Raw genomic sequence first — 24,335 nt, 5'->3', positions numbered from 1 at the left:
TAGCACTGTTCACAAACACATTTGCAGGGCGGGGGTGCAATACTTAACGTGGCTATCAGATGTAACAGTTTTTTGACACATGCAAAAACACGCAAAGTGAGCCGCTTGCACTAACACAAATGTTGTGTTGTGTTACATAATGCCAAATTACACCCACTCGAAGCTAAACATGACAGTCAGTGCCTGCTTTACTTGCAATCTATTTCCAGCCTAATTAGTGTAACCTAAATCACAAACAGGGATGTGGGAGGATGCAGTACCAGTCAAAGCAAACGGCAGCTTTAGAAAAATGGACAAAAAACATGTTTACTGGATGAAACACTTCCTGCGACAAAAAATATCCCTGAGTTTTTTATTTTTGCAACATCTTGAACATAGCAATCGTGATAGGAACATGGTTATAAACCTGCACAATAATAAAGATTGAAATACCTCCATAAAACACTCGCCTTGCCCTTTGTGTCCAACTTCTCAGTTTTGCATTAGCTTTTAGAGGACTGATATATATATATATATATATATATATAAATATATAAAAAAAAGTTCACAAATGTGCGCATTTATTTTCTGGGTCACAAAACTACTTTGCAGTCAGAAAGCTGTACAGCTCACTTTATATATACAAAGGACCAATTAATTTGTGGAAGTATATTGCAATTTGTGATTTGCCATTGAAAATGTCATTTAATCATAGATTCTTGCGAGTTGCTGGAGGTTGGGGTGTCAAAGGAGCAGCCAGTCATTGTCACTCACAATGGAATGCAGGAATGATTTGTAAATGATCGCATGACCGCTAAACATTGAGGCACAAATTTACTATCATTTTGCGTTGGGGTTGTGTCACTTTTGATTTGTAGCCCAGATGCAAAATCCTGTTTTGGCACTTACTCAGCCAAACAGACACTTTGCATGGCTTTGCGTGGCTGTGCGTGGTTTGGTAAATAAAAATTAACGCAGCGCATAGTATGCGTTACATGGGTGGAGCATGGGCATTCCCATGCACCGAATCATGTATTTTGATGCAAACCCAGATTTACAAATACTTGTAAATCTGGAGTGCACCAAAATGGTGCACTTACCCTACAGAGGCATAACAAGGATAAATATCTTTATTTCTATTAATTACTTTCCTTTTCCCAGTAGCATAGCAGAGTTGCGGGGCGGACTGCCCCGGTGGCATGAGTCTTAGGGGTAGCAACCTTCCCACCGCTCTTACATGTGTTTGCCGCTAGGCTGCAAACACAGGTAGGAATCGACAGCACACAACCCCAAGGGGCGACAAAGGAAGGGATCGCCATGGGCGGCAAAGTGTCTACTTATGCCACTGCCTCATTCCATGTGTGCTGCATTGTGCTGCTCACATGGAAAAACGATTTACCTCTAAAGATTGTTGGTTTCTTTCCTGCACAAAAACAGTCCTCTCCATAACTCAGGTCCACTTGCACTATGGTCAAAGGGAGCCTGTGTTGAAGCTAGGCAGCACAAAGTGCACCTGCGCAAGGAGAGAGCAGACATGTCAAATATAACTGTGAATATTGAGCTTTTCTGCTCTCTTCCTTTCACACAAAAACACAGCAAAGAACCTTTATACGAAATAGCAGTGAATTTGCCCACAAATGGTCAGAAATTGCAAGGACAGGCCATAAACAGATCCATACAGGCCTTTTATTCCACATTTCCCCAGTGAATAGGAGTCCTTGAAGGCCAGTTTTGAAAAGACCAAGGTCATTCCTAGGGCCTATTTAACATTTCCCAGCTCCCCAAAATTAATTGCTGCAGGCATGAGGAGGCTTAAAGAGAGAGCATAAAAGGGGGGAGATAGAGAGAGAGCGATCAGAGAGGGAGATGAAGAAATTGGATTTATGGAAACAGAGAGATTGTGGGAAGAGACTAAGGGAGTGGGGCTGGTTTGAGAATTTTGCCACGGTTACTTCTGTGTCCCCAATACGATCCTGGCAGAAAAATAGTTTCAAGTGTAGGTTGTCATTTTCTAACAGTTTACCCTTTGCTCACAGCAATGGTCAAGCAAACTGCAAGCACAATATGGCTCATTTCCACCTGACTAAAATGTATAAGGGGGCATGCACTCCTCTCTATTGCACAGTGCCTTTAAGAAATATTCACATCCGGAACGGTGTAGCTGATCACAATGCCACCCAAGGCCTTTTCCATGACCAGCCTTTTTCTGAACAAGCCTCCTACAGTTCATCCAGATTTCCAGCTTTTACAGAAATCTCAAAAATATTCATGTACCCTTATCCCTGCCCCCATAGATCCTGCAGGTGGGCAATTCACAGCAGAATCCTGCAGTAATGTGCCACATGCCAAAAAAATAATAGGTGGAGAAATCCATTCCCCAACAAAGAGAAACATGGACACACACTCATCACACTTGCTCCGGCCCTTTTTAGGAGATTTATATGCTCGTACCAGCGGTAATGGCTGTGGTGCAATTTAGAATTAGGATTTACTCTTTGCAACAAAATTACATTTTGGCTGACTGGCCTCAAAAGGCTTGAGGCAGGTGGTAGGTAAGAGGCTCCTAAAACGGGAGACCCCTGAGGGCAGCGCCCGCAAAAGTCTATTTACACTCCTCTGACATGAAAAATGTAGCAACGTTCTGTGTGTTGCTAGCATTTTCCATGCCTTCCGGCAAAACACCCTAATCTCTTCTCTTGTCACTGCACGCTTACATTTTTTACTGTTTCTGAAATTTCACGGTACATGCAGATCATCAATAGCGCAAAGTGGAATTTGTGGTCAGAAACATGTGAAAATGCTGGTTTCCACTAATATTGCTGGCCACAAATGTAACTGTGTTTAAAGAAATCAGGACATTAAATGCTAACTCATAAGGAGCTAGGCCAGGACTAGCTTCACTAGAGCAATTAATTTGGCATTTTAATCTATTCAATACTAAAATGTATACTTTGTAGTGTTTACCTAAAATGATTGGACTGTAACATTCCCTTGCTGTTGAGCAGACATCCCACCTAGAAGAGGGGCACCCTTAGTCTCGCCACGGCAGAGCACCAACCTTGCACAGGAAGTGCAGGTGTTGGGTAGAGGACAGTCAGTGAGTGACATCATCTGAAGGTGTAGGAAGGACCTTGGAGGACATTTAAGGTGTCGCACCAGGTTCTTCGACCTCTTTGTCCCTTCAGAGCCAGTCTGGAAGCAGAGCTTCAACAGTGATGTGTCGGCAACCACCAACCCACCCAGAGAGACTGACATCTCCCCAGTAGATAATCATAAATGTCAATGTGGATACAGAAGAATAGAGATTCTGAGACTGGACTGACCCCATGAGTGGGTATGATTTGTGTGGACACCGGGCAGGCGAAGGTGGACTGACCGGCTGGTGGTCCTGGACTCTCCTGCCATAGCCCATGATGTCTGGACTGTTTGGTACTTTGGGGAGGCTGTCTGAGTTCATGTACTCCGGTGGGAAGGTGCACTTTGCAGTACCCTGGATTTCAAGTGGTGCAATGATCTTCCTGGCAAGACCTCCTTGAAGGGTGCAGCAGGGATTTACATGGGTGTCCTGGATGGAACCAGAAAGGGGCTGTGGCACATTGGGGCCTCCTGGATCCTGTCCACCTGGGCCTGTTTTAAATATCCATGTTTTATAAAGTTATCATGTGTTTGGCTTCTCTATACATATACATTAGCTGTGTAGATTACTTACATCCAACCTTTTTGGTGCGAGGAAGTTACTGATAGGGCAGGTTTAGTTGAGAAATAAATGGCGTATTGCAAACTTCTGTAGTTAAGATCCAGAAAAGAGATAGTGCTAAACCATATAAAAGGGACAGGAACGTCCTGATTTTCATTATGGTCTTTGCAGCAGGAGTGGACTCAAGGGCTAGGTTTGATCACTATTAAGGCAGCATGCAGTGCATCAATTTGAGCGCAATGAAGAATGCTATATTGACATGAAGAAGCTCTTAAAGGCATGGAACCGAAGAAATTTCGCATGACGAGAGCATAATTGATGGATATACATTGGATTGGCTGGGCTACTCTCCGTTTAAAGAAATAGCTTAACATTTCCTCTTTAAGATAACATAGGGATCTTCAAGACAGACACCAAAAGGCAAAGGCAACATTGTCCTTGCAGAGTTCCAAAAGCAAACTAGCCCAGGCATTCCAAGTTAGCAAGAGCGTTGAGTGAAAGTAGTGAGTTTTTTTGAAAATTACATTTTTCAATGCACAAACACTTTCTTCTAAATCATGCTTTTTTTTATCCTATAATGGTGTCTGGAATTATAGGTTCCTCACTGTTATTATAGCAGTGTAACTATACTTACTGTGTTTTAAATTATAAATAAGGCCCACACTCCAAGGTTTTTCTTAGGAGCCTGTTGAATCCGCCAAATGAGAAAGGATGTTGACATCCAAGGCTGCCTAGTCTTGATTTCGCCGCAAACCTGTTCCTCCCACCATTCTTTACTTCCTGTCTACTATTCTCACTCTGGCTAGTTCCTTTTAATCCATGCTTTCTCCCTTTGTCACTGTTTTCCTATCTTCCTATTTCTCCCCCTTTTTTGCCTTTCTCTCTTTTTCTAAGGGTCAAAGTCTGATGACGAGAAATGTGTCCCAGGGTCCACCGCTGACAACACAGATACAAATTGAGTACTTTAGACGTCTCTTGAAAACAGAACATAAAGCACTGCACATGGATAGGATGCTTTTGGAGTTCAAAAATGGGAGTCACCCAAAAAAACTCTAGGAGCTCAATAAATGTCATGTGAATTGCCTGCAGAGTGTTTTTATTTCCTGCAGTTGTAGCCCATGAATAATGTGCTAACATGGAAATGTGCTCGAAAGAAAAGGCACAGTCTGATAAAATATTTGCAAAGTGTGAAAAACTGGCGAATACCTGACCATTGCCCTGTAGTGTTGTACTTGACACGTTCTAGTGTATTGGCAGGCACAGGTTTACCAGCCACTCCCTTGAGGGCAGGCCACACACAGCCATCCAACACAGGTGTGATGAGTGATGTGGACCTGCTAATAAAAGGCCCTAGTGCGGATGCTCGTCGGCAGTTGAATAAGCATCACCACTGTGTCTGCATCAGTTATTATGAAGTATGTGGGCCTAGTGCCCACATACAAGGTCCTCAGGCACCGGAAATGCATGGTAGAGAGGCGCCAGAAGAAGGGGAGCTCCCATGGGGGCCCACAAGGCTGGAGCGCGGGTGCTGGTGCCGAATGCGGCAATAAGGGGCAGCACTCTTAGGAGGGCGCCTTGCACGCGTCACGGGCAGCCGCATTCAGAGCACAGTTTTCTTGGTAGCTTGTTGGTGTTTGTGGAATCTAGAAGTCTGTGTGTTTTGATGGAGTGTAATAGCTGACATCCATAAGACTCTCTTTTTTGATAGGGGTATAATTATGTGAGATTTCAGAAAAAGTACACTAAATGAAAATCTGGAAATTAGCTTTATATTTTAGTGCGCAGAATATCAATGCCATGAGGCGTTTATTTAAAAAAAAAAAAAGAAGTGCCACGCACAACGGCCACTCAGGTTCTGGTAACGGGTCTCCAACCAGTAGATCATGAGCTACTCTAGCTCCCCCGCTACCACTGAGTAGCTCACCTGTGTGCAGTCCGGCTTATTAAACGAGAAAGCTTCTGATTGGTTGAATAATTATGCGTATGGAAAAATTGATATTCTACAACACTATTTATATTAGTAGCTCTCAATGCGTTTCATTGAACATAAGCAGCTCTCAGTACAGAAAAGTTTGGAGACCCCTAACGGTTGTTTGTTTTTGTTCGCGTGCTCCCATCACCAACAGTCTTTTACGCTGCTAGACAATTTTGGGACTTTCACATAAGAAGCGTAATGCAAACGAAGGAAATTACGCAAGATTACAATGCCAGAACAAAAATTTCAACAAGTCCTTTTTTTATCTTCTAAATGCAATATTTCTTTCTTTTCTTTCATTTACTGTTTTGCATTTTTTGCTAAAAACATTGCAGGAAAAGAAGCAGGTTTACAAATGAACTGGATATGGGAAGTGAGGAGCCAGTTAATTCTTTCATCATTTCTTGTGCCTGTCTTTTATTCTTAGATTCGATCTGAATCATTCCTTCTAATTCCCATACTTCCTATGTGTTATCTTCCCTCGTGTATCCGTTTGCCACACAACTGCATATGTTTTCCGCACTCTTTCGTTTCTCATCAAATTGCCTACTCAAGTTCCTGTTCTCCTGCACCTTCTTGATGGTCTAGGTGATATGGAGCGTTCAGAGCTGAATATTTGTTGTAAATTAGTTCACGTGTTTTCAGTCTTATAACGAGTTTGTTGTGGTATTTTTGTCTGCTTAAGATATCTGTACATAACGTATAAGTTACAGAGAAAGATTTTCAACCTTTTAGCTTGCCAGGTTGGTAAAATTAGTACCACATTCCTAAATGTATTCTTTATGTATTTAATTGCCCTATTATCTATAATGAACCCAGTAGGAGGCCATAACATATTTTCTTATTGCAGGTGGCCAATGTTTGTTGGTTGGGTCTCTAGTGTGACAGTTCCTGACAGGTCCCAGCAGTGACGTAGATCGAAAACAGATCCAAAGCACGTCCCCCTTCATCTCTGTCCCTGGCTCAGTCAGTTCAGTTTCCCAGGAGAAAACATTTAAAGACACCAAAAGAAAAGAGTGGAGCCAGATCTTTAATGTCTCTGTTGTACTTGAATGACAAAGTCATGACCTTAATGTGTTTTTATTTGTTCCCCGCCTGAACGCTGGCGTGAGAGGTTAGAGGAAGTACAACTGAATGTTGTGAAAACGCTTCAACCATCCTGTCTCTGGATTCAATGGAGTCTGAATAGAAAATAAATTATTAGTAAAAAGATACTCTACCACAAATCCTACCCAACATATCTAAGAGCGAAACTAACAGATGTAAGCAATTTACTTTTTCAGAGACTCTAAAATAAAATGGGAACACACTTTGTATAGAACAGAATGAATTGCATGTGGCTTTCACATATGACGGTCACAGCTTACCCTTTGCCGGGTACCTTTTTTTCCCTCTACCTATGCAGGCTTGACTACAGGCACATCACTCTCTTAGCTGGCCTGAGAGAGAGAGAAAGTCCCTGAGCCAGACCTGTGTGCAAGACGAATTCAGAGGTTCAAAGAGGTCCTACATGTCCTTTGTGTCATTTCCTTCCAGTACCAACAGTGTTAGATCTGGAATATTTTGGTGTGGTTTCTCCTGACTTTTTGGCTTTCTGACCTCCTTTTTTAACTTATTTTTTGCTGGAATTAGGACTCTGGGCACTTTATCACTGCTAACCAGTTCTAAAGTACATGTGCTCTTATCTAAAATGCAATGACAATTGGTTTACCATATGCCAGGGCCTGTAAACCAGATGCAACTAGTTGGTCTGCTGCACTGATTGTTCCATCCACATCTGTAGCCTTTCAAACCTGACTCACGCCTGCCACTGCAGGGCCTGTGGGCAAAGTTCACTGCCACCTCGACTTGGCATTTCCAACTACTTGGCAAGCCTTAAACTCTCTTTTTATTACATATCAGTCACTCCTAAGGTAGGACATAGGTAGTCCTAAGGTCCGGGTGATGTGTAAGTGATAGGTAGGACATGTACCCTTTTGTTTTACATGTCCCGGTAGTGACAACCACCCCAATTCGTTTTCACTACTGTGAGGCTTACTCATCTCATAGGTTAGCATAGGGAATTCCTTCAATACTATTTTTAAGTGTAAGTCCTGATTGTAAAGGAGTAGATGCTTTATGTTTTATATCATTGGATTGTTAATAACAAATCCTCTTTAGAGGTAAAGTTGGATCTGGTAGTACTAATCTAGAAATGCCACTTTTAGAAAGTGGACATTTCTCTGCTTTTAGTTCTCATGTGTACCTTACAGCCTGCCTCCAGTACACATCTGGTATGGGGAGACAGCTACACTTTGTGTAATCCCTCTAGGCAGCCACAAATACGGGACACTCAGCTGCATCTACATTCATCTGCATCCTGATGTGTGTTCCTGGGCAAGAGGGTGGAGAGGAGCGAACACGTACACCTGAATAGGGAGTGGCCTTGCCTCACAAAAAACACTGATGTATCCCTCACAGATAGGCTGGCAGACAGAGCTGGACTGAAAGGAGACTTGTGCACCATAAAGGCTTTGCTTTGTAGTCACCTCCACTTCAAGGACAGATTTAGGTATAAGTATTGGGTTTATGACCCTCTCTCAGTAGTTCACGTTGGGGTATTAAGGAGACTCTGTGGAGGAGTGTGCTACAGGAGGGACTGCCACTTTGCTAACAGCTTTGCTGTGTTCGCATGCTGCCTGCTTATTTCTGGGATACATGAGGGACTGCCACTTTTCTGTCTGCTCTACAGTGTTGGCCTGCTGCCTGCTGCCTCTGACCTGGGCGGTGAGAAAGACTGGACATATTCTCTACAACCTTTTGCAACCTAAGTAACTGCAAGGGCTTGTTGGCTTGCCCTCTGTTCGGGAAATCTAAGGGCCATCGCAGATTTCATTCACACAAACGACCGCTGCCAGGCTCTGCTAATCCAGAATCTGACTCTGCCTGACTTGCCCTCAACCAGTCCTGGGCCTTCGCAGAGTGTTGGCAGCCACTTTTGGGCATCCGCATGCATCAGTGAGGTGCACCAATCAAGAATCACAATGTCTGCCTGCTCAAGCTCAGACCATCGTATTTGTCAACTTTGCCAAAGCCGCAGCGCCCGAAGGCAGTCGAGCTCAACCCAGCACACTTAGCACTCATCAAGGAAAGATGGGCATCTGCCCTCGGTGGCTGCAATCATTGCATCGTGTCCAGCAAGGGGAAACTCCAGCAGCGCGGGTGGGTCCCGAGACCAATGGCACTGCTGTAATACTAGTGGAATTTACTGTGCACTCCGTGACTCACGTGGTCCCTGCTGCCCACCAGCGTTCTTGTGGGTGGTCAGAACAGAGCAAGTAGATCAGTCTTCTGCAAACATGACATTGCATTTTAACTGTAATAACTTTGAAAGCATTGCTTTGCACTGATCCAGGGTGACCGTTGTTCCTGATCCATGGCATTGATTGCTGTCATTTCCCCAGCATAACTGTAAAGAACCTACTGGAAGCACAAGGGCTCTTTCACTCTTTCAGCATTGTACATACTTGACGTATTCATAACTTGGGATACTTTAATTGGATTCTTGTTGTTTTTATTTTGTTTTGAAGAGTAAAAGAGATATTATTTTCATACCTCATTGCGGAGTCTTTTTTTGTGGCATTTTCAAAGTGTTACTGTATCCACATATGCGCAACTGCTTTACACATTCGTGTTAAGCCTGACTGCTCTGTGCAGAGCTACCAGAGGGTGGCATGCGCTGATTTAAGTACGTGAGTGACTTACCCTGACTAGAGTTGCGGCCCCTAACTGGACAGGATGTCAACTAAAGACCAGATTTCTAACATTGTATTACCCCTAGGTGTAAAGCCAAGAACCTCAGGCCCTAAGCACCTTTGGAAAATGAAATGCCATATTTTTAAGGTACTGTCCAATTTAATTTTCCAAAGACATAGGTTTTCTGGTTGAATCCCTTGTAACCATGACTACCGAGGCACATCATTTTACACTGCTAGGATCTTGTTTTCTTTCTTTCTGCAAATGTTGTAGCATGAGTTTTGTGAATATTCTTAGGAAGGAAGATAAGTTAGGGATCGGAAACCACATACATCTGCAGTAAAAGCTGTGTTATTTCACCCAGATGGTTAGCTCCTGGGGAAATACTGCAGACTGAAATTACAAGTATATCAGGGCCGCAAACTATCAGTCTGAAAACTCTGGACCTGATAGTTCCATGCCTGGCAAAACCATGCCTGGGAGTATTACTGCAGGTCAGGAGTTGAGGGCAGCAGCATTGCTCAGCCCCTGTCTGTCCACTACATCAGTATAAGGGAAGCATAAAATGCTCTCTTCAGAGAGGCACAAGCATGCCTTGATCTAATGTATCTTCACTTCCCAATCCTCCACCAGCAGTCTGGCATGGACTTTCCACATTCTCAGAGCAGGATGAAAGTATAAGCCTATTAATTACTGAAATTATGAACAATAGCACTGTGAAACAGCAGGTAAATCTGGGTGTGAGCAGTTCTTCCCCATTTTGGGGGGAAACACCTAATGGCTAGAGATACCCGCTGGTAAATTTAACTCTGACTCCCTGGTATCTTTGCTGCAAAGCCTGGATATCTATTAATGAAGGCCTATCTCAAAAGTATTGTTTCAGTGTTCACAATCATTTTGAGATCAAGAACAATATGTATAGCATGTAAAACTGTGTTTAATTCACAGTAAGATCTTGCTTCATTGAATTATGTTATTTATTTTGTTTGATCAATTAAAAACAAATATTCTAAACAATTACGTTGAATAAACACACAAGATATATTCTGGAATTCCCTTAGATACTGTCTATTCACTAGGGAATGGTATCAATCAAGGTACACTTCCGCAGTCCATCAGCTTTTTGCCTTCCACTGTGGTTTATTCCCCCAGAACAGCTCATCCAATGCACATTGATGTAATGTGACAGCTTCCCATATATGTATCTTGGGGATGTCGTCGGTGTGCGCTATATGGACTAAAGATTGGAAAGAAGACTTGCCTTTGATATCGCACAAGGTCAGATATAAAAGGATTTGGGATTTTTTTGCATGACCACTAAAACCATTGGCCTGACACCCTACCATCAAAACGATATCTCATAAGGTGGTTTGATTGTAGGATTATTGAAAGCGGGAATTTCAAAGTTTAATGACACTCTTGACCTGACAGAAGTGGAAGAGCGGTTGTAGGCAAACTGTGCCAGATCAAGACAAATGAGCTACAGACTCTAGAAGGTACCATTGCCTCTCCTTTTGGTAGCTTTGCCAAACAAGGCTTAAAGAGGCTATGGGGATGCTTGATATAATAAGTACTTTGCATAATGGCATCAAGGTCCAATTCACAAAAAATTAAGGCAAGTTCAGACATGTGAAAGTTAGGTTCAATCTCTTTTGATGTGTCAGGTATTCTCCCACAGGAAACTGTGACTTTCGACTCTCAACCCTATCCTTAAAAGTAGGCAAGGGTGAAAATTAAACTAAGCAGGCAAAAATTCATGAACATCCTGAAATTTACATTACACTTAATTCTTAAAAATCCCTGAAATTACACGATTTAACGGATTTTTTTTTACTCGCCCACCAACTCTCATTAAAAAAGTATAGCAACATACCAGTGGGAGACTGGTTCACACAGAAAATAACCCGCCATGAGACATGTTCTACTTAACTCAGTCTGCCGGGAGATATCTTTGTGACTTTTTTATGATAGGTGCCGTAGAAACATGATAGAGGACACCTACAAATTACATTTTGCTATAAAAGTGTAATTTCAGAAAAATTTCAAGCATGATTGTAAAATGTCTTGAGAAAAAAAATCACGAACTTTCTCACAGCCCAACTTAAAATGGTGGATTGTCAGTCAAGCATAAATTTACAACTTAATAGATATTTCTGTTTTCGTTTTTCTTCACATTGAAATATATTTCCATGCGTTGAACAACATTTCTTACACCTCTTCCGCAATGCTGATGTTTGCCCACTTTTCCACACCCAGGGCCTGATTCACAAATAGCCCTCCACACTCGTGGCGGAGGCACCACAGTAGTGGCAGGGGGCCCACATTCGTGGAGGGTCCTCTGCATTGCAGTTTCTTATTGCGGAGCATGAGTGCGGGCCCCTCACCACGATTCGTCTGTGGAGTGCGGAGGCCCTTTGTGAATCGGGCCTTGAGCGCACTACTTATGTCTACTTGAAAGAAACCTAATTTAGGATCGTATGTGTGTTGGAAAGAACATTGGCAGCAATTGCTAATTTCCATAAAGTTATAATTCCAAGGCTATGCATTGAGTAACAATGCCATCATGCAAGACACTCCACTGAGATGCCACACAAATGGGGGCCCCTCTTATCTGCTCAGACAGAAGGTAGGAATAGCCACAAACAAGACCACCAATCTTACACCTTTCTGCTTCACTCAATGCTTAAGTACAGCAACAAGCTTGTAGCAACACAATTAAACAACACCTCCAAACTACGCCCATGACACTTTGCATAAAGGTCACTCTATAAACGTACGCGACCATGGACAACAAACGGTGAGGCTCTTACTCGGCCACTCAGAAGTGCGACTGAAACTCAACAGAGAAATAAAATGCTGCATAAATGTTGCAAAACAATACACTATAGAAATCACATATACCTTTGGTTGCACTTTATGTTGAATCTTAATCAAAAGGGTTGAAAAGATGGCACAGAAAGCAATCAACTAGAACAGAATAGGCATTGATTCTGAAACCCTGAAACCAAATGTCACTTTATTCAAGTTTTCAATAGGGCTTGTCCTCTTGATCTGTCAGCATCCTGACAAATGAAAGACATATGATCGTTCCAGGAAAACTAGGAACAAGATGGTGCTTTCTCTAGAAATTCTAACTTTTTTTAATTGCATTTTCTAAGAATGCATTTTCTGGAGCTGCATCAGGTCTCCGGGAAATGCTGCTCAAAGATTCCGTCATTTTACAGGTCCCATCATTTCCAAAGGGCTTAAACACTATTTTTAACACCCCTCTTCTTGTTAGAACATTATTGATGGCTCAGTGCGTTTCATGTATTGTTTTTATTAGGACACAGCAATTTTCGCCATTTTCTTTCATGCATTGCTCTGCTTGAATTGCATTGTTTCCTTTTAGAACTTTCTTCTTGCACAGCGATGGCCTGTCCTCCGGGCTGTGATGTGGGTAATAAGTTTTACAAAACAATACAATGAAAATGAAAATGTATTAGATTGTAATAGAGCCACATCTAATTCAGGTTAAAGGGAATGCCTGCACAAATCGTATACTTGTGGTAGAAAAACTGGATGGACATGTCTTTTGCACATTTTTAATAACCCTGCGATATGAAAAGAAAAACATATTTTTCAATTCTAATCTGTGAAGTACCAATTGCACGGGGTCTGTAGAAAGCAGATTTATGCAAATTAATGCCTGTGGCTTCTGAAACGCATATTTCTACAAAGAGGCTGAAACTGTGAGTTCCAGGTCCTCTCCCTGGCCACCAGACTGTTAGAGCCTGTGCCAGCAAGGCATCACCCTAGGCAGGGATCTGCCTGGCCTAACTGCTAACTCAAGGCAGACCAGCTTTCACCGCCAGGTGGCATAGGGCCATATGTAGGTAGCCTCACATTTACCGATTCATAAATACCGAATTTTACCGATTCGGTATTTATGAATCGGTAAATGTGATGTAGGTAATGATTCGGTAAAGTTTACCGAATCGGAAAAATTCGGTAATTATGAATCGGTATTTACCGATTCGGTAATGAGGCATACCTTCCCATTGATTCCTATGGGCCTGGAGGCCCATAGGAATCAATGGGAAGGTATGCCTCATTACCGAATCGGTAAATACCGATTCGGTAATGGGGGGAGCATATACAAGGGTGGCAGGGTGTCACATTGACACCCTGTTGCACCCCTGAATCTTGCATGTGTGCACATGTAGCGCACATACGTCTGCCACATGGCACTCTTAAATCAGCAAAATATTGCTTTTTGCAAGCTATTCGTTATTTATCACCAACCTGTATTTGGTGGTAAATAACGAATTTCTAATACTAATTTTCACTCTTTAGAGTGCTCCCTACATCTGATTTCTGGATTTGGTATTTACCGAATTGGTATTTTACCGATTTCTTAATTTCCGATTCGGTAAATACCGAATCCAGAAATCAGCCCCTACATCGCAAATGCCTAAATACCGGTCGGTAACGGGATATTTACCGAATTTCGGCCGTTACCGACCGGTATTTGGCTTCCTACATGAGGCCCATAGTGTTCTACTTAGTGCTGGTAAAGGAGACAGCTGATCCTGTGAACTTAGGAAGGAAGCCTCATTGCTGGGCTCTTTGTGGACTTGGTTATTGTGTGGGTGCCACTACAGCCAAAAGTTTATGACTAAATAAGACCATGTTAAGAGGTAGACATAATTCCAGTTTTGGACGGCTATTCATATTCATCTGCTAATGCTGGGCCTTTTTGTTACCAATACTCTTAGTATCATTTATTCCAGTTTTATGATCACCTGGAAATGAGGGCCAAAATATAATAAGAGACTAAGGGGCATATATATAAGCAAAAGGCGCCGCGCGGCACTGCGGCCAATTTCGCAGCACTGCATCATTTAAAAAATGCAGGGATGTGCCGTATTTACAAGAATAAGTTTCACCCATGTGTTTTCCCTTGTACTGGCGCTAGAAATAGCTGTCAAGCACCAAACACAGACACACTTGCACAGTGGTGCAAGGGGGCCTGCGTTGCAGATATGATTGTTTATGTGCAGGAAGGCTTCCCATCCTGTACAAAAACAGTCAATAATGGTGCTTTGATACTTCTATGTGTGCAGTAATATTAGCAAATCATCATTATATAATGAATGTTTTTGTGCAGGAAGGAACATCTTGCTCTTTCTATATATATTCCAGAATGCAGCACACATAGAAAAAGAGAAATAAAAGTATTTCTCCTCGTTGCGCAAATCTAACTCCTCCGTTTGCATGGCGTTAGTTTTTGGCGCTGCCTCAGATTTACACATCCTTGTAAATCTGGGGCAGAGTTAAAAAGCAAAGTTGTTGCAGTGGAATGCCCACAGAAACACCCATTGCATGCCCCTTTCATGCAGATACCTGCTTGAAAGGGTACTATATTTACAAAGCAGAGTTTAGCCACAAAAAGTGGCTTAACGCTGCAGTGCAGGGCATTGCACCACTGGATCGTCATAAAAGTGACATTTCTGGTGGCGTGAAATCACTCCCATAATGAGTGTTTTGCCCTCTCAGAGAATGAGAGTGCAGCTTCAATTCTCCACTTTAATTTTCTGCAACTAAATTCCTGATGATGTTGGCAGTTGCCTTTCATTTAATATTAGTAATGTGCTTCTTCACTCTGTGAGCTCTTTAATACAAATCTGAAAATCCTCTCATTTTAGTGACCTTTCTTATAGATGTCATTAATAATGTGAGATTTATGCTGCATTTGCAATGCAGAATCTGGGCATAGCTTCATGCTAATATACTGTGCAAGGAAATTGCTAATACAATTATTCTCACTTGAAACAAAAATTAAGACCAAAATCATCCATTTTTCAGACCTTGGAAAAATGCTTATGTGATATAGAACCAATAATATGAGTAATTGATCTTACTTTGTAAAGAAATGACACAAACTTATTTTTCCTACTCAATTTCTTTTTTATTGACTGTGTTCTTTTCAGAAATCGTGGATCATACCATGATTAGCAAGCCTCCTGGTCTCATATTAGTTTGGAACAGCTGACTCCCACTTTCCTAAAATCTCCAGGGAGTGCCTGGAGATATCATATGTTGTGATAATTCGAATCAGCTTGTCTGATTATAGGCCACCCATATTATGAGATGAAAGCAATGGATTGCTTTTAACTGCAACCATAGCAAAGTATTTGCTCATGTGTATTTCCTTGTGTGTGACTCTGAAATCCCTATATAAACATTTCTGAACATTTCTGATGTGTGGTCATACTGCTGCAATGAGATTTAGAAGCAGAAGACTTTGAGGATCGTCAAAACATTCTGTGGTATATTATGGAAACCCTGTGTTTGGTGTTTGACCGCTATTTCATATGCTATGTATATCTCGGGCCCACCTGACACACATTTAACTGTAACTTTCTAATATTTTGTTTCTGCCTTTCTACTGAATTCCAGGACTAAACCAAGAGTATACTCCTGACATAGTTGTGGAAGTACTATAGGTGTATGTCATCCCTACTCAAAGCAATGACTGGTGTTTTGACCTCTGCAGCAATCATGGTACACTAGACATGTCCAGCTCAGTTTGCTGTCATTTAAATGGACAACCCTTTTTTATTTCCAGTTGCCATAACTGTCACTCCAATAAAACAGCTATCTCCTGCACAGTCACACAGAATATACATTGGGGGTGCAAGCATGAAAGTCATATTTTCCCAATTTCTCCTAAATAGTAGTATGTGAATTTAGACTGGGCCTGATATAGAGATGGCAGATGGGTAGTCCATCACAAAAGTGACGCATATGCTGTCCACTGTATTGAAAGTCCCTATACCACTTGTAATTAGGCCGACAAGATATCCGTCAAATTTGCAAAGGAATAACCCAGCCAACAATTTCTAAATTAGGTCCTATATGTTTTTTGCCAGTAGGTTTTGCAGAGGGCCAGATTCCCACTGTGTAAAATATACTGGGAAAGAGGTACTGTAAGATACCATTTGGGAGGGCAGCGGGGCAAGCAGGAGTTACTGGGCCCAACCTTGGAGATTGAGGCCTTTTATTTCTGCTGTACAGGGGCCAGACCTACTATGGACCCTGAGAAACTGGGCTAAGTGGCCCTCCGGCACTTTCTCTCAGTGGTAGCATGGGTTAAGCAGTCCAAGGCTTCTCAGGTGGAGGGGAGATAGATGCAAGGGTATGAACACAGGCTCACAATTCAAAGTACGTTCAATGACAGGAATAAATGATTGTTGAGTCCAAAACTGTCTTTTATGACAAAAGTAGCATTTATGTACGAACACAAAGTGAAATACAGAATACAAAATCAATACTCACAGTCCCCTGAGGTCAGGGCTCTAGTGTTTATTAGGACCACGAGTCCCACTCCCTCTCACTAGTGGTAGTGGTTATTGCCCATTCACTACAGGCAACATTCAGATTAGTCCCCACTAGCAGTCTGATTCTCAAGAATCCCTCTCCGACTGTGTTATAAAAGTCAAAAGTGTTCCAGGGCCGAAGCGCTATGTATCAGACAAGTTCCTACTGGGCCTTTTGGCACTTCATTCAGTCTTACCCATACCAGCATGAATTGTTTGACCAGTCTCCTATAGCCGCCCTCTTGTGGGTACAGCAGATGCAGCAGCTGCCTCCGGTGAGCATCACACACACAGCTCTGCAGCGGCAGGCCTGGGTGTCTTCGGCGCTACTAAAATAGGACAATAAGGGCCTCATCTATGAGGAGCTTGCGCTGTGTTTTTTTTTTTGATGCAGCGGCGCCACTATCAGTGCGCCACACTGCTCCATGTCTACAAACTGATGCATTGGGTCAAATGCTTCAGTTGGTAGAGCACTGCATCACATTATACCTGCGCCAGGTATAATGTATGCAGGATAGGCCTTCACACACAAAAAGCCAAGTAGAAGTAGCACAGTGAAATTTACAACATTTCACTGCATCACTCTACGACATGACTGTGTCAAAATCCTTACACATGCTCAGACCAGGCGTAAGGATTGACACTGGGTTTTTACAATGAGATTCCCCTATGTGTTTTGACACATTGCTGGAGCTGAGTCAGTTTTAAAAGCAACACCAGCAATGCATCACTTTTGCGCTAACAGATATTTTAGAATTTCTGACGCATCAGTTACATTCTTGCACCATGGAGCCCTGTATTGTAAATACAGCTCATCCATGGTGTTGCAAGGACATTTGTTTTCGGCGCAAGGAAACATCAATGTGGATGTGTCAGTTTCTTGTAACTGAGGCCCTTGGTTTCCTTTGGTTTTTCCCCAAGGGGGTGGGGGAATTTATTGACCGTTGGTTGTCAGTCAGCCCTGCATTGCAGCTTCTGTTCTTTGTCATTATGAATATATTAACTTGTAAAGAACTTATACGACACACACTCACATTACATGCTGTGGTGAAAAACAAACACCATAAGCCACCTGATATTATAATTATCAAGTTTTTGTTGATTTGAACAAAGTGTGTCTACTCCTAAAAATACTTGGCTTTTGGACACTGAAAAGTGCACACATTGTAGGAACAAGTTTAGGAGTCATAACGAGAACTTCAGATTTGGTGTGGAGTTACTGTGGGAATATGGATCTCTTGAGATCTCCTTAGAAATTAGAAATTACAAGAGGAAATTGCAATTCCTGGTCTGATTTGTTTTGTAACTTTTAATTTGTCTCATAATTTTTATAAGGAGATTTTGTTTTGTTCCAACTTGCTGTTCCACAGAGCGACATGCAAAAAGAACAATTGATGGACAGAATGCAGAACAATGTCATACATTCACCCCAGTACAGAGATCCGGGTCTAAATCCATCATTTTTTTGCTCACCAAGCTAAAGAACGATGATGGATTCAACCCTGATCTGTGACTAGGGGTGAGTGTCTGAAAAGTTTCAGCGCTCTGTCCATCATCTCCTTGATCATAATTTTGCCAGCAGACTGAAGATCTTACCACTGTACATACTGGTTTAAACCACCCACTTGACAAATTATTACTACTTTGGCCTCGCTTACAAGTGCTCCAGATGTTTATGTTTTCCAGCTCATATACCTGTTTGTGTAGCGATCCCAATTGCTACTTTTAGAAAGTTGAGCACATTTGGTAGTTACCAGATGCAATAATGTCCACACCGCACATTTTGAGCAGGTCAAACCTGTTAAAATCTGCAATGGAAAATCTTCTGTAGATACAGGGACAAGCCAATTTTGATGCAGTAAGTACCAAAATGTGCATCAAATGCCACATATTTGGCCAAAATTGGTGTGGTTTATCACACTCAGTAAATTCCAAACCCCAAAATATATAATTTGTTTAGGTGTAATACATATCACTACCCACCCAAGAGCATTCATATTTGAGGAGTATATATCAAAAGCACTACTAAGTTAGGTTGCAATCCGTGCAACTAGGATGCTTGATTGATTCACACAATGATAGGGGACCACTCCAAGGTTCTAAATTAATATATTCTACAAATTTGGGCCTATTCCTAAACTGCACTTTGTAGTACATTTGGTACAACTACAATAGTACTAGTCAAGTACTATAAAATGCTATTCACAAACTCACATGCGAAGGATATGCCTCCACCACTCCTATCTTTATTCTTTGTAGTGATCTCCACCCCAACTGCATGTCAGTACTAAATATGTGTGGGGGCAAACGGGTGTGACTAAAGACCACTACAGCCAAAAAGAATCCAAAATAGTAACCAGCACAGAGCTGAAGTAAGTCCACACCCTCCCACAGAAATTAAAAGAGAGACGGTCTTAAAATAAAATCTCATATCAAATAATGTTAAATTAAATTATTGAAAATAGTTAAAAAAATACATTTAGTTTAAATAAATCACATAAAAACGTATTTAATTTATAATTAAAAATACTTTAACATACTTTTTTTAATTGAAAAATGAATGGAAGGTTTCCAAATGGGACCAGGTAACCAGTCATTGTTTGGGGTCTCTGGAATTGTAATGAAAAAACCTACGTTTTGGTGAAATCGAATTTTAAATTAGAATTTTTGAAAATGCCACTTTTAGAAAGCTCTACTTTTCACGGGGTTGGACTCTTATAGTCAGTTAAAAATCCAACAAACACACAAATGCCAAGACAAATAAGACAATTCACAATGTTCAGCTCTCTGATGTCTCTTGTCCTTAAAATCAGAGAGCAGCTGAACTTTGTGAATATGTATTCCTTTTTAGTCTTTTCTCTGGACATTGTAAAATAAAGACTGATTCATTAAAGTATTATATTTATGTTATTTGTGTTGTGCATTGTTCATTTGTGTGTATTTGTATTAATTTATTTTTGTTTATATCCACTGTTGTGCATTTATGTTGTTGGTGGGAGGGAAGAAAAAATCTTGGATACATTTTGTATTTGATCTTCTGTGTGTGACAAACAAAACCACAAACATATGTAGGATGTTGCGAAAAAAAAATTAAACAGTGATTGGTTTTATTGAATATAGCATCTATGGATCAATTGTTGTCCTGAAAGGAGAGACAGTTTTGGCATTTGTGTGTTTGTTGGACTTTTAGAAAGTTGGCATTTTTTAGCCTTTGCCGTTTGGTGCTCGCAGTCTGTCTCTGGGTCACATGGCTGGGTGTGGGTGACATTTGGGCTTTGTGCTTTCCTCCTAAACACCCCCACACAATGGTGAGCTTAGGTGTGACTGGATGGGCCATCACTGGCAGATAGGATAGAAGATCTGGACCAAACCCCACTTACACTTGAATCGGCTGTGTCCTGTCTCCACACAAGTGTACACCATCCAAAAAAGAGTAAGCCCATTTCTCTTTACATGCTGCACTTTGACAGTAACTACAGCCAAAAAGCGATCCAAAACAGTACCCAGCCCAGAGCTGAAGTAAGTCAAGCACCACACATGGCCAACCAATGGTATGGTAATATCCTCCCACAGAAATTAATAGAGACCAGGTCTTAAAATAAAAACACTTAAGAAATAATGTTAAATAAAGTTCAATTATTTAATATAGATAAAAATATAAGTACATTTAATTTAGTGTAAAAAAAACTAAAAACATTTTTCACTCCGTCTGACTCCTGGCCCTGAGGAAATGGGTATTGCGTTACTTCCTGTCTGCTCTGTTCAAACAGTTTAATCCTTTTGCTTCCTCCAACAAGAACATCTCTTCTGTAATGCTCTGTTTGTAGTTACATGATTTACACCCTAAAGCATTATGTTAAGGGTTTTGACAACATGTTTGAATGGTAAAATGAAATTAAATATTCCTTGAATTGAAAATGTGTCCACATGGTAATAAACCTTATTTGTTTGTATTGTTCTCATGTACATCTTCTCCAGATTGAGTAGAAGTGCATAGAAGAATACGTGGCTGCTATGGTTCATTTGCTTTCCCTCAAGCTAGAACTAAACCTATGGTTTTTTTTCGAAAACCCAAATCTCCAGTTGTGGAAAGAGATGCTAGGATAAAGTATATTTTTCCATTTAGAATGATCAAATTGTATTGTTCAGAGGGAGCAATTACTCAAACTATGAATACATTTATATTGAAACTGTGAAGAAAGGTACATAATTTGTCGCAAAAAAGAAATCCTGACACTGGTTTTAAAACTACAACAAATTATTATAGTTCTCTATTGAATACTTATGTTTTAGAATTTAAGCAGGCACAAATGTTGTCTCTGGAACTGTCACTTTTTCAAGAGCTTCATTTGTTTAAACACATCTGTTCAACATCTAGAGTGAAATACATGATTGAGGAGGGCAGTCAATTTTAATATCTCTTCTTTTATGGAGTGTAATACACAATTTTCTCTGTTATAACTATGATCTTTCACCATAAGGCCACGTTGAAAAGATGGTCAGTGATGTGGTTTCCAGATTTACTTTTCAAGTAGCAACTGTAACCAGGCCTTATGAGACCAAAGACCTTTCTAATCATTATTATGGTCATTGTATTTCATATCAGTTCATCAGTGGGGTTTTGTAAGTGGAGAGGAGGCCGGTGTCATGCCTGGAGACGGGAGCTCACTAGACGTCAACATGCCAGAACAACTGCAGAAGAAGGTGCAGGTTGAGGTAGAGAAGTATCAGCAGGTACAGAAAAGAACTCAATAAGTTTATGTCAGCCAGCTCAAGTGACAGAGAACGACATTGTGAAGGAGGACCTAGACTTGCTGGGTGTTTCCGACACAGTGTTCAAAGTAATCGGGCCGGAGCTGGTGAAGCAGGACCTGGAAGAAGCCAAAGCCACCGTTGCTCTGCGTCTGGACTACATAAATGGAGAAATAATGCAGTATGTGTACAAGATGAAGGACATGGAGAAGAAATCAGGGCAGCAGCGCATGGTGCTCTCTAATATCCACAGGACTTCAAGAATGCTCAGGCTAAGCTGTCTGTGTAGACATGAGTGTTGTGGTTCAAAACGGCTTGCCTTATAGCTCCATTAAATCCTAATGGCAAGGGCAACTGTTACTTATCCCAGCCCTGTCATCCTCTTGAGACTCTGTACATCAGAGGCTGCTATGTGCTCTCATTGGTTCTTAAGACTTTTGTGCCCAAGTTTGGAAATATTTAAATATCCCCTCACTGTCAATAAATATGAAGCAGTGAAATCAGAGACCATGGAAGGCCAGCTAAGTGTCTAATGATCAACAGGCCTTTGACAGCGTGGATTGCCTTTCTTCTGACACCACTGGGATTCTCAACACTGGAATTTGAGGCGGCCTACACGCTCTTCAGTCAACTTGTCTCAAGACTGGTATCCATTCTCCGATGCCCAGATCTCTGTAAAAAGGACTTTATGCTCTACCCCTTCAAAGATGTGGCCCAAGGATATGAAATTCCCAAGACTCTGCAATATGCACTCTGCTTGGATTTGTTTAGGGGGATGGACATGACTTTGCTCAGTGGTATGAAAGCTTGGATTACGTTATGGTTGTAGGGTGAAGAAAGAAGAATGTTCTCTACTGAGCCACCAGGGTTTCAGAGGGGTTCCAGTCCTGTAACGTCTTTATTAATCATTTTACGACAATAATATTGAGTGGTTAGTGGGGCTTTGTAATAAAACAATTTTACGACTACAGCAAATATGATAGAAAACTATATCTGACTGGAACCATAATTTGGCCCAAAATAAATGCTTCTGTTCAAATGATTTAAAAAAGTGATAGTCTTCAACAAACACAAATGAGTGTTTGACATCCTGTGGAAGCACACCTCAGTAACATGATAGTCTTAATTCATTCATTCATGTATTCATTTAATTAAGCACAAAAGAAACCCGGACAGGAGAGTCAATGAAGTAAAATTTGTTTCTGTACGATTGTTGTTTCATAGTCCTATTGTATCTTAGAAAACGTTCTGGAAAATTTAGTTTTGGGTATAACCTGTTCAGTACATTTGCAAGTACCGGGTGTTGCTATTGACAGGTCTCATCCTCACTAGTGCAAGCAGAGGTAGTCTCTCTGCGGAATAGGCAATGGTTTACATCCTTCACACACAGGTTAATATGACTATGTTGCCTCTCCGATTGGCATGCTGATGTACCAATGAGGAATCTGATGACTTTTAGAGTGATTGCCCGTTTGTAGACCCATGTTTATATGAGAAATTCTAAAATATATCAGGGGTAACTGGACATATGCAGCTATACAGGAACCAATAATGTGGCTCGTTTGACTATTTCATGCAGCACGAAAAGGCAAATAATGCACCTTAATGTTGCACATTCTGTACCAGTATTATTTCACTGTTTTGGCATTTCAACACACATTAATACCGTCACTGCAAAAATTTTACCTCATTAAAACCATTTTAAAGCCTGTACACAGAAGCTGGGAAATGAATGGTCAGTAGTTCAACATTCCCAAGGACATGCCTCTGAGAGGCATCACCACTGTGGTCCTTTTTTAGCATCTTTAATCCATTTAAGCTAGAAACAATTAATTGTATTGTTTGAAATCTGGATATTTGCAGAGCTCCATTACCGTATCATGGAATTCATACTTTGGCTTTTATCGCTATATGGTCATAGAACTCCTTGTTGACTTGCAATACTCTTATAATTTACAGCAGGGGTATTTTATCCCATATATAATCCACTCTTTAAGAATTAGAATGTAAAGAAAAAATATAAATAAGATAAGTTGCTTTTGTTTGCGGGTGGGAAAATCCTAATACATCCACAAGTGTTGCGATGCAGAAGGAAAATTCAATTTATAAACAGGAACCATGCTTAATGAACTAGAAGAAACATGATGAGAATGAGGAACGTTATTAAAAAGCGTTGAGCTTTTACATAAACACTTTCGCTCTTTTTAAATATCACTTCAAACTACTTCTTGAGTTTTCTAAGTTGAAGCGCCATGGTTCAGTGGCACTTCTTGGCACTTCAACTGATAGGATACATGAACAATTGCCACAGTGATAGTAGTAAAAGAATGCCCATGACTAGACTTCTGTCAAACCACTTTCTTCAGCATTACAATGAATAATATTTGGTAATACAATAGTTTATTAATTCTAAAACACACAGTTAAGTCGCCCACCACTGCATTATATATGATGCAAACCTACCATACTCTTGTTTCCCGGGCAACCATGTTGCTGAGGTTTCATTTTTGCAGCACCTTGAGCGTCTACCTGCAGTGCTTAACTTGCACTATGAGCTGCTGGTGGTGGAAACCGAGGTTTATTTTTGGGGAACTTGACTTAATTTTCATTATCAGACTTTGACTCAGAACAAGACAGTCGATGGCAAAAAGATGGAAAGAAGGAAAAAGGGAAAAATAGGAATACAGTGACAAAGGGAGAGAAGCAGGAATGAAAAACCCCACAAAATGATCCCAAGAGAAGGAAAGTGCAGGGTGGTGGGAAAAGAGGCATGAAGTGGAATCAAAACTAGGTAACCTTAATAATTGGCAACCCCATCATTCGGCAGCAGAGGACT

At 41.1% G+C, this 24,335-nt stretch overlaps 1 protein-coding gene and 1 pseudogene across 1 annotated transcript in view; one reads left to right on the top strand and one right to left on the bottom strand.

Moving 5' to 3' along the window:
- Positions 1-24,335, bottom strand: part of LOC146798382 (leucine-rich repeat and fibronectin type III domain-containing protein 1-like protein) — a 2,623,090-nt gene that overhangs the window by 2,257,318 nt on the left and 341,437 nt on the right. The window lies entirely within an intron of this gene.
- Positions 21,428-21,788, top strand: LOC146798383 (prefoldin subunit 6 pseudogene; annotated as a pseudogene).

Source organism: Triturus cristatus, chromosome 9, assembly GCF_964204655.1.
Source record: "Triturus cristatus chromosome 9, aTriCri1.1, whole genome shotgun sequence".
NCBI lineage: Eukaryota > Metazoa > Chordata > Amphibia > Caudata > Salamandridae > Triturus > Triturus cristatus.
Note: the sequence above shows the minus strand (reverse complement) of the source record. Positions and strands in the feature narration are given on the sequence as shown.